Source organism: Salvelinus sp. IW2-2015, unplaced genomic scaffold (assembly GCF_002910315.2).
Source record: "Salvelinus sp. IW2-2015 unplaced genomic scaffold, ASM291031v2 Un_scaffold1137, whole genome shotgun sequence".
Taxonomy (NCBI): domain Eukaryota; kingdom Metazoa; phylum Chordata; class Actinopteri; order Salmoniformes; family Salmonidae; genus Salvelinus; species Salvelinus sp. IW2-2015.
Window position 1 is genome coordinate 359210 of NW_019942749.1, and position 8741 is coordinate 367950.

An 8741-nucleotide genomic window follows, 5' to 3' on the forward strand; every position below is an offset into this window, starting at 1 on the left:
TCGAGACAACCCAACCATTGTAGAGTCTGCGAGGACTGGGCCTCAAATACTACAACACAGGGACAAGCTACTGAGACAACTAACATGTGGGTCTCCAGAGACTGCCTCAAATACTACAACATCCAGGGACAAGACTGAGACACCAAACTGTGGTCAGCGAGGACTGGCCTCAAATACTGACACACACCAGGGACAAGACTGTGAGTACACCCAATGCATGTCGGTCTCGGAGACTAGTCTCAAATACTTAACAACACAGGGACAAGCGACCGGAGACACCCAAACATGTGCTCGAGACACCCAACATGGTCGGTCGAACTGGCCTCAATACTACAACACAGGGACTCAAGACCTGAGACAACACCACATGGTGGTCTCGAGGAGGGGCCCTCAAGAACACTAAAACACAGGGGGGACAAGACTGGAGACGAATCCAACATGTTGTCTCGGAGACGGTCGCAAAACTAAACACAGAGGACAAGGACCTAGAGACACCCAACATGTGGTTCTTCGAGACTAGTCTGCAAAATTACCTACCCAACACCAGGGACAACTAGAGACACCCAAACATGTGGTCTCGAATAGGGTCTCAAATACTACAACACAGGGGACAAGACTGCAGACACCCAACATGTAAGGTCTCGAGACTGCCTCAAAATACTAAAAACCACAGGGACAAGCTTGAGACACTCCAACATGTTGGTCTCGGGGGACTGGCTGCAAAACCACTAAAAACACGGGGACCAAGACGAGACAATACCAACATGTAGCGTCATCGAGACGCTTGGTTCAAATACTACAACCACAGAGGACAAGACTGAGAAACACCGCAACATGAGGTCTCGAACTAGTCTTTCTGAAAAACTACTTACAACACAAGGGACAAGACATGAGAACACCCAACATGTGGTCTCGAGACTGGTCTTCAATATAAAACACCAGGGGACCAAACTGAGAACATCCCAACACTGTGGTCCGAGATCTGCCTCAAATCTACTACAACACTAGGGACAAGACTGAGACACCCAAACATCGTCGGTCTCGAGAAACTGGTCTCACACAGACGTACAACACAGGAAACAAGGGACTGAGCCACCCAACATGTGGTCTCGAGAGAGGATCTGCCTCAATACTACAATCACAGGTGACACAGACTGAGAACACCCAAACAGGTCGGTCTCCAGACTGGTCTCAAATACTACAACACAGGAACAAGGACTGAGACACCCAACATGTGGTACTCGGAGACTTGCCTCAGAATACTACAAGTACGAGGGACAAGACTGAGACCACCCGCAGCATGATGGTTCTCGAGGTACTCGGCCTGGCCAAATACGAAAACCCTAGGACGCAAGACTGAGACACCAAACATGTGGCTCTTGAGACTGGCCTCAAATAACTAAAACACGAGGCCAAGTAGGGACTGACTGAGAACACCAGAACCATGTCGGTCTTGAGACTGGCACTCAAATTACTACACAAACACAGGGACTAGACTGAGCAACCCAACATTGGGTTTGAGGACTGGCCCTCAAATACTGAAAACACAGGTACAAGACTGAGATCACCAAACATGCTTTCTCAGATGGCCTCCAAATACTTTCAACACAGGTACAAGACTGCGAGGCATCCAGACATGGTGGTCTCTGAAGACTGGTCTCAATTACTACAACACAGGACCAAGACTCGAGACACCAACATTGTCGCGTCAAGCAGGGCCTCACAAAATACTAAAACACAGGGGACTAGAACTGAGACAACCCAACATGTCGGGGCCTCGAGACTGGTCCATCAAATATTACAACGACAGGGCCAGCTCCCTACCATGACCCAAAAGCCACACAAGACACACAATCACAAACTTGTAACCACTAGAAAAGATTTACCGTTTACAGTAAAAACTACCACACCAAGATCAAGATGTCCACTTCAATCCAATTAATCAAGTAGCCTGATGTCAATTAAAATGGCCAAATGTTTATTCTGAACGTTACATCATACCCATGAAAGACAGTTGCTTGTACAATTCAGGGATTTGAAAACGTGCAACCCAACACACCTATCCCTTTTATATTACAAAGAGTTGAAATAGCCATTAGTTGATTTGGTCTGACAAGATGGCCTCGTGTGAATGTATTCTGACATGTCTGCTTATGGCTGGAAAGATTGGGATTAAATGGTGTTGACCCTGCTCTTCTCGTGCATATAGCTCCATCCACACCTGAACGCATGGAGTTTGGCGGTGTAAAAGGGTTTTTTTTTTTCCTTTTGATGGGACAGAAGACGAGAGAAGAGAAAGAGAGAGAAGAGCGAGAGCAGATATAGAAAACGCACATGAGAGGTGGACTCGGAGGACCATAGGTTCTAAGAAAGGTAGCTTCAGCGGAGAGCAGCATACGCCGGCACGGTTGCAGAGGGTGCGAGAGTAAAACGTCGGACGCACGCCCCAACTAACGCTACCTGTCTACGAGCGCATGATCATTCCACAGGCGCTTGCACGATAATTAAGCCGGACGAGACGCAACTCATACGTAAAGGGCTGCTACTGATGGCATGCTACTGGACAATGAGTGAACTCTGCCATAGCTGCAAAAAGGTAAAGATGGAAAAAGTGATCTGGGTGGATCGTTTATGAGGGTTCCAAGAAAACCCCTGTCAGAAGAGACCAGCTACGGAGGATGCAGTTGAGAGCTAGACACAGTCTTTACTGGGTCCATTGATCAGCCTCACAACAATAGCCCTCATCAGAGAGTGAATCCTCCCCCGCTGCCTCAAAGGATTGTCGGATGCGGCAATTAGGGCTCTGTCTTTATAACTACATAAGGCCACACTAAATATAAGACAAATAAATATTGAGTTATTAGGAGATGAACGCCTTGATAGCCCGGGCTTTGGCACCTTTTCCCTCCACCTCTCCATCATCCGCAAGCACTCTTGAAAGCGAGGCCTCACCATCTTGCTTCTATCCCATCTTCCAGCTATCCACGAGGATGTCACAATGCCGCTGCTGTTTAGATTTGACTGATGATTGTCAGACACATACTTGAAAAGATAATAATTTCTGAAAGTGTTTGGCCTTGACCATGCACGAACATCACACACAAGACGTCAGTCTCTTAGAATCTATCCATGAGACCAAAAAAGAGCACAGCAGAGGAACTAGGGTACTCAAATTCATATAGTATAGTTATTGGAAATGCAACACACATGATTGGGCAGATAGTTCTACCACCAAAGTTCAGTTTGAAGAGTGGGACTTAAAACGTATTTGTGGAAGTTTGTAGTGAGAAGCGATAGACCAGTTATTCAGAAACATTCATGTATGTTCTATCAACACCTTCCTACAAAATAATAATTTTGACGTTTGGAAAGTTTGGAAACCTTTTCTATGTAAAATACAAAAATTGCAAGAAAGCCACTGAGCATTCACCCAGTCCTTTTCTTCCGTATTTCCCATGTCAAGTCATATGAGTTTCTCCCAGCCTCTATGAGATACATTAGTATTATTGATTCGCAGACCTGGGCAGTGTGTGTGACAGGACAGGTAGGTAGGTCAGTGATGTGTGTGTAACAGGTGACAGAGTAGGTAGTTTCAGAGACGTGTAGTGTACCAGGACAGGTTAGGTAGTCCAGATGTGTTGTGTGTTGGTATTACTGCAGAGAGTGTCTAAGCCAAAGTTCGTGTGTAAGTTGACTACTGGCAGAAAGTGTGTTCCAGTTGTGGTGGTGATTAGGATACTACTGCAGAGAGAGTGGGTGATGATCACAGGTGTGTGATTGTCTGTATTACTGCAGAAGATCCAGTGTGAAGTGTGACTTCGGTAACTTACTGCAGGTAGATGATGTCCTTAGTTTGTAGTGTGTCCAGTTGTGGAAATGTAAGTATGAGGAATATTACTGAGAGAGTGTGTCCATGTTTGTGTGTGTTCCAGATTGTGTGTGTTGGTATTACTCAGTGTCCCAGTTGGTGAGTTGCGTGTTGGTACTGTGCAGTACTAAGATCATGTTTGTATCCACAGATAGATGAGGAAGGAGAGTTGTCCAGTTGTGTGTGTTGGTATTACTGTAGAGAGTGGGTCAAGTGTGTAGGGACAAACTGACTTTTGTTTTTTGTGTGTGTTGTGGTATTACGGCAAGTGGTGTCCCAGTTGTGTGTGTTGTGGTATTACTGCTAGATGAGTGAACCAGTATATGTGCGTGTGTGGTAATGTTGTATTACTGACAGAGTGTGTTGTCCAGTTGTGTGTGATTGGTATTACGCAGGTCGTGTCAGTTGTTGTTGTGGTCCAGTTCGTGTGTGTTGTTATTACTGTAGAGTTCGTGTGTCTCAGGTATGTGTGGGTTGGTGATTACTGTTTAGAGTGTGTGTCAGATTGTGTTGTGTTGGTATTACTGCAGAGAAGTGTGTCCAGTGGTGTGTTGTGTTGTATTACTTGGCTAGAGTGTGTGTTCCAGTTGTGTGGTTTAGGTATTACTGTAGAGTGTGTGTCAGTTGGTGTCTGTTGGTTATTTACTGTTAGAGTAGGTGTGTCCAGTTGTGTGTGCTCCAGTTGTGTGTGTTGGTAACTGCAGAGTGTGATCCAGTTGTTGTGTAGTGGTTATTACTGCAGAGTGTGTAGTCCAGTTGTGTGTTGTTGGTATTACTGCAGAGAGTCAGTTGTGCTGTGTTGTATTACTGTAGAGTGTGTGTCCAGTGTGTCGTTGGATATTTACTGGTAGAGGTGGGTCCAGTTGTATGTACCTGTGTTGGTATTACTTGCAGAGATGTGTCCAGTGTTGTGTTTGGTCATTACTGTAGAGTGGTGTGTCCAGTTGTAGTGAGGTGTTAACGAATATAATTACTGAATTATGAGTAGAGGTGATCCAAGTTGTGTGATTGTCATTACGTAAGATAGAGTGTGTGTCCAGTGCTGTGTGTTCCAGTTTGTGTGTGTTGGTATTTAACGTGCAGAGTGTGTCCAGTTGTGGTGTGTTGGTATTACTGCAGAGTTGTGTGTCCAGTGTGTGTGTGGGTATTTACTGCAGAGCAAGGTCCAGTTGGCTGTGTTGGTATCTACTGCAGGAGTGTGTCGTCCAGTTGTGTGTGTTGGATACTGCAGAACAAAGAGTTCCAGTTGTGTGGGTTGAGATAGTCTCGAGACCACATGTTGGGTGTCTCAGTATTGTCCCTGTGTCGGAAATGTTTTTATTCGGTCTTGACTTTGTCTCGGACAATGAGGACTTGTAATTTCTGGCCGACACCAATCAGCTTCCATTCAGTCAGCCCATTAAACCACTTTGCCAGGCCAAATATATACACTCCTTTCATTACACATTAAAATCTTATCGCCTATTGAAATCTGGGCTTCCTACTTTACTCGTAACATTACTGTCCTTTACATTTTTTGAAAAAATATCCTCAAACTTTGTCACCCTCGTCAGAATGTCCTTGATTTGCTGGTAGGGAGGAGTGGGGGACATTGTTTGAACATTGCGCTCTCACTATTAGTAAGGGGAGACTTGGGGAAGATGTCATACTGTATATTTTGTCTTTGTATCTATTAGAGACCTGTTTGGGTAAGTGATCCTTAGTGGAGTGTCTCTCTGTTTTRCTCAGCAGCATATTGTCACCATTCTGAATGTCTACACCATCCATATGRTCTTCTGAAATATCAACACAGAAATACTGGACAATTCTGGTTGCGATTTGACACAATTACAACCATGTTCTTGATTTCGAATCACATTTTTCTGGTCGCCCCCCTCCTAAGTCTTGGTTTTGAATCGGTCTCGCTTTAGGTGGTCTCGAACACAACACTGCCTTTGGATTTGCCAGTGCTGCTCCTAATGTGACTAATATCCTGTTCTCCTCTTCCTCTCTGTCTTCCTCTTCTTCTTCTCCCTGTATCTACTTCTCAGTAGTACCACTGCACTCTAACATCTCCACCGTCCCTCCACCTCCTCCTCCTCCACTTCCTCCTCCTCTTCCTCCTGTCTCTCAGGCACCTCCCCCTCCTCCTCCTCTAAGCAACGGATTTCACTTCTCGTTTGTCTAATCAGAGAAAACAAAGTAAGGACTAACAGCATGCTAATGGCATTGAGGCTTCACTAATTCTCTCCAACATTGTGCTGCTTCACACCTCTCTGTCTGCATGATCACTGCACTGTTGTAATTCTGAAGGTAGTAGATCACCCCTCTCATTACCGTCAGCGTACCTACACATCTGCAGGCAGCCAGCTAATCTCAATGTGCTAATTGTCTGTAAATTGTTTTTGTAACTTTATCTAAAATGTGTGTTGGGCAGGGTAAGGGGGCAAAACAAATGCCACTAGCTACGTGAGCATTGTGTGTAATTAACAAAGAAGTGAGACACCTTTTGCTTCAGCACCTTGACAGTGGAACAAGTGTTCACAGCTGCATTCCACAACACCAATTATCCCACCATCTGTAGACTGCTAACAGTATTCACCAAAACATGTAGAACAGGGAGAAAAATAAAAGTGACACTATTTTTAATGTGCAAACACATTGGGACTGATCATGATACTGTGRGTGTGTCCAGTTAACTTTGGCCCGTGGCACTCTCAGGCTCTRTACTGTACTGMCTCAYTCATGCACCATCCGTTGGCTATCCTTGACTACTAATCCTATCCCCMTCCTTATCCATGGCACTCTGCAATATGTGTGGGACAGTGCGCATGTCTTTGTGTATATTTGGTGTCTTCCACCTTMTTGGTGTCTYTCAACAACKRTGTCCTGTTTCCTTCCTCATCCATGTGTGCTGCTCAGCTGAAAGGGTCGGGGTCAGAGGTTATGATGTGTGGACATTTGGAAATGCCCAAATGACACCTTATTCCCTATATAGTGCACTACTTTTGACCAGGACCCATAGGGCCTATGTAGTGAATAGGATGCTYTTTGAGATGCAGACAATATGTTTGGAGATGGTTCAGTATGCACAGCCAAGCCTACAATCTGCACTTACATACATATATATCTGGAAAGGAAATTGTTATAGAGTAAACGACAGCTATGTTTGTTTCTAAAGGATACCTAAAGATACACCTCCTGTATGTGTTCTAAAAGAAACACACTGTGTTCACTGAATCAGTCTCACACACAGTATGATGTTGTTGTATGACTTTGTTGTTTTCACCGCTTGGTTTAACAGGACACTGTAGCATTTCATTCAGTTGCTTCAAGTTTGTTGTGATGTGAGTTGAGTTTATGAGGGAAAAAATGACACAAAATTCTTCCACTATGTGACATGCTGTACAGAAAGACAGAGAGCAGAGAATGTTTACCAGTTCACCATGTAGTAAGGTACAATGATCCATTAATTCCATATGAGGTGTATGGTGGCTTGGGTTTTTGGGGTTTTGTCTTTCTTGGTTTCAAAAAAGGTGGTTTTCTCATGGTTTCCTATGAGACTAATATTCCCTTTTAAAGATCTGGTGTGTTGTATGATGCAMTTTATGTTGTGGTGAGATCTGCTGCATCATCTACATTGTGGCTGCGATGCGTTTAGGTTAATAACCTTTACCCATGTACAGTACTGTACTTTGGTATTCAGTAAGACCATGGTATTTGATTAATATAAATATATATATATATATATATATATTTCTATTTTACTAGCCTAAAGTCCTGCTAATACTGTTTGATTGAATCCCAGCTAAGAATGTATTCTTCATTTCCTCCCATTCTTCCATTCTGCTTGGTGTTCTAGAATTTCTAATAGTCTTCCAAAACTAACTTGATGTTTTTTGTTGATTTTCCCTCAGCCAAAGCGCTTTCTGGACACTGAGGTGCTGTTCCATGATGACAATACAACCTGAATTCTTGAAGAAAGAAAGACTTTGTCTGGTTGTGACAGTTACACTGTAATACAGTAGATGAGTGTTAGTGAACATTTAACCTGCCCTCAGTAGCACGCAGCAGGACTTACTCGCTGATGCATTTTTAGTAGCTAAAATTAAGTAACTATTTTCTTAAYAAAATGTATGTCTGCCGTGAAAGCTGCTGTGCATATTAACTTTGGAAGTGTCTGACAGATGTTAATCCCATAATAGAAAATGTTTTATACATGTTATTGCACTTTTAGCATTATACTGTATCATAGTAAAGAACTGAAAGAGATATTTTCAAGGTGAGAATGTAGTGTGATCTGAATTTGAAGGGAACTTGTATTTTTTCTAAAAAGTTAATGAGAGTATTCACCAACTGGAAGGTCGATATGAACATGATAAGGTACTGAACATGTGTCATGTTGATTGTATTTTTGTCAAAACTCAGARGATATTCTTACACCAAATCACTTGAAATGTAATTTGTGTTTGTATCTAGCACTGCCAGTCTCTTATTGGCTTGCCAAATMGATTTTATTTTTGCTTACAACATTGGGAGGAYAATAACATTGAARATAATATTTTCTGGACGGCTTGGGCAGGTTGCACAATGATAATTATTAAAAATGTAAATATTAAAGATATTAACATGACGTTTGCCTCATCAAATGTTTTGTCTTCAGACAACAGACTCATGCAGTAGTCGTAATAACCGTTTTAAAATGATAACGGTATACTGAGGTATTCAGAGAATGTGAACCCCCAAAACTCTTAGGTCTTATAGCCTATTGTACAGTATTGAWTTGAAATCATATYTTATCGCGTCAGTTTAATAATTGTACTACTCTGTGGATGACAGTTGAATAATATGGTTGACTSTGTCGGAATCTTCAAAACCCTTTATCTTGTGCCAG

General features: G+C 43.1%; 1 long non-coding RNA gene across 1 annotated transcript; it reads left to right on the forward strand.

Moving 5' to 3' along the window:
* The first annotated feature begins 5139 nt into the window (after positions 1–5139).
* LOC139024181 (uncharacterized) lies at positions 5140–8480 on the forward strand. Its single transcript, XR_011475470.1, has 2 exons — positions 5140–6049; positions 7765–8480. It is a non-coding gene; the product is annotated as an uncharacterized lncRNA (long non-coding RNA).
* The last annotated feature ends 261 nt before the right edge of the window (positions 8481–8741 follow it).